At 30.7% G+C, this 2,135-nt stretch overlaps 1 protein-coding gene across 1 annotated transcript in view; it reads left to right on the top strand.

Moving 5' to 3' along the window:
- The first annotated feature begins 945 nt into the window (after positions 1–945).
- The window catches only part of LOC21403108 (casein kinase 1-like protein HD16), a 4,301-nt gene continuing 3,111 nt past the window's right edge, over positions 946–2,135 (top strand). Inside the window, exon 1 of the mRNA XM_024170478.1 lies at positions 946–1,304. The gene's annotated coding sequence lies outside the window, so the exon portion shown is untranslated. The remainder of the gene's footprint in view (positions 1,305–2,135) is intronic.

Genomic DNA, 2,135 nt, shown 5'->3' with positions numbered 1-2,135 from the left:
AATTTTGTCTAGAAGCATGACATGGCTAATAGTTGGAGTTGCTCTTCGTCCTTTGTTTTTGTTTTCTCATTTGTTGCAAGAAATAATTTTTGTGCTTTTTTAATGATGCACTATAATCATCTATTTTTACTATTATTCCTCAACTGAAAAGAAAAGATATACGATTATTGAAATTCATTAATATTCGTACGCATCCAAATTTTCAATTTCATTTATCAACAAGACGAATAAATTGCAAGTCTCTCATTACAACATGTCATTAGGGGATCCAACTGTTAAAAAACTTCTAGCACAAAGAGGGGTGAATTTTCAAAATGAAAATTCAAATGTCACACGTTAGAAAGTTTGGGCAGCCTATGGCACAAATTCCTTAAAAAGAAAACTTTTAAAGTATGAAAAAAAAAAGAAATAAATACCTCTTAAAATATATGAGTCTAAATTTTTATCTCTTACATTTAACTAATACCTTTTAATTAAAGAATTATATTAGTTGAAATGGTATTAATTAAGAGTAAACCAATACGTTCAAACAGTAAGACTGAGAGTTTTTTTTTTTTTTTTTTTTGGGGCTAATCGTTCACTAATATAAGAAGGTTCTTTTCATTTGGTTGAATGGGATAAAAAAAAGAGTCAAACTTGTCCGCTACATTTTAGATTGTCTTTTGCTTTTTTGGTTTTCTTTTTTCTTTAATATTTAATGTGACTTTCCACAATATTTTAGGTTGACAAAAGAACGGGGAAGACCATAGGGCAATGTCACTTTCCACAATATTTCTAGAAAAAAAGTCACTTCCACGAAGTTACCCAAAAAAAAAAAAAAAAACTTCTCCCTCGAATATATGTTTATTTGTCATCTAACAGTAATAAATTTCCATTACTCATATAAAATGAGTCTTATTAGGACAGGCAGATTACAAAAAAAAAAAAAAAAAAAAATTTGTAATATATAAAAAAAGGGGTTTCACACCACACCCACACCAATGGTTCCCACCTAATAAAATATACTATCTGAGTAGTCAAAAAGACAGAAGCATTTTACAATAATTGGTGACGGGTGCGAAGAAAATTCTTTTCTATGAAAATAAAAAAACAAAGCTTTTTCTAACGGGGTGCAGTGGCAAAAAGACAGAAGCCAGAAGCATTTTACAATAATTGGTGTACTTTATAGTTTACTGTCATTCCTCTGGTCTCAGCCTCATTCCTCTGGTCTCAGCCCCAACAGCCACAAAGAACCAGATCTTCCTTTCTTCCCTATTTTCTCATTTGTCATCCAAGTACCGTTGACCTTGCAAGTGCGCCCACAGGTATTTCATTTTCATTGTTTCATTTTCATTTTCATTTTCATTTTCATTTTCTTCGTTTTCTGCTCCTAATTTGAGTTGTTGATGCTTTCATTACATTAGTGTTTGACCTCCTTCTTTTGTTTGAAAATCTCTTGTTTTTGATCACTTGGTTACTATAGTGGAACTTGGAATTATTATTATTATTGTTTTTGAAAAAAAAAATCTTTGCTTGCACATCATTGTCATGGTTATGGAGACATGCCAGTGTTGATCTTTTGATTTGATCTTAATTGGGTTCTTTCATATTTCGACGATTGAGTGATAAAGTTTATTTGTTCTTTAATTATTCTTATCAGCTAGCCGATCTTGGTGATTGATCATGGACATTCATAGCTCTAGGAAATTGGGATTGAGATAATTAAATGATTTTTAAATTTCAGTCTTTGAGATATAATTAAATGATATTTGGGACATTTTTGTATTTCATTATTTTTTTGGGTTATTTAGGATTTTTTTTTTTTTTGGGGGATTAAGTTCAGTTCATATTTGCCAATCCAATATTAATTGAGGTTTTTTAATTGGTTGGTACTATAGGAAATATTGGTGATGGTCTAAGCTTTGGTAAAACTTTTGTTACTACTGGCTCCAACAAATTTGTTCTATTCAGGAGATAAATAGAATTATGATTACTATAAAAAGAAATATCATTTTGCAGAACGTTGCGAGTCTGAACTGCTTTTAGAGATAGCTGGGGTATCATATATGGCCTTATAATATGTATCAGACATTGTTTCAAATGACTTTCGGTCGATTTATTTAACAGCCAAGTTCCATTTGGGCGGCGCTATTAAT

The sequence above is a fragment of the Morus notabilis genome, unplaced genomic scaffold, assembly GCF_000414095.1.
Source record: "Morus notabilis unplaced genomic scaffold, ASM41409v2 Scaffold1333, whole genome shotgun sequence".
Classification (NCBI taxonomy): Eukaryota; Viridiplantae; Streptophyta; class Magnoliopsida; order Rosales; family Moraceae; genus Morus; species Morus notabilis.
The sequence above is the reverse complement of the archived record's forward strand: the minus strand, read 5'-3'. Positions and strand labels throughout refer to the sequence as shown.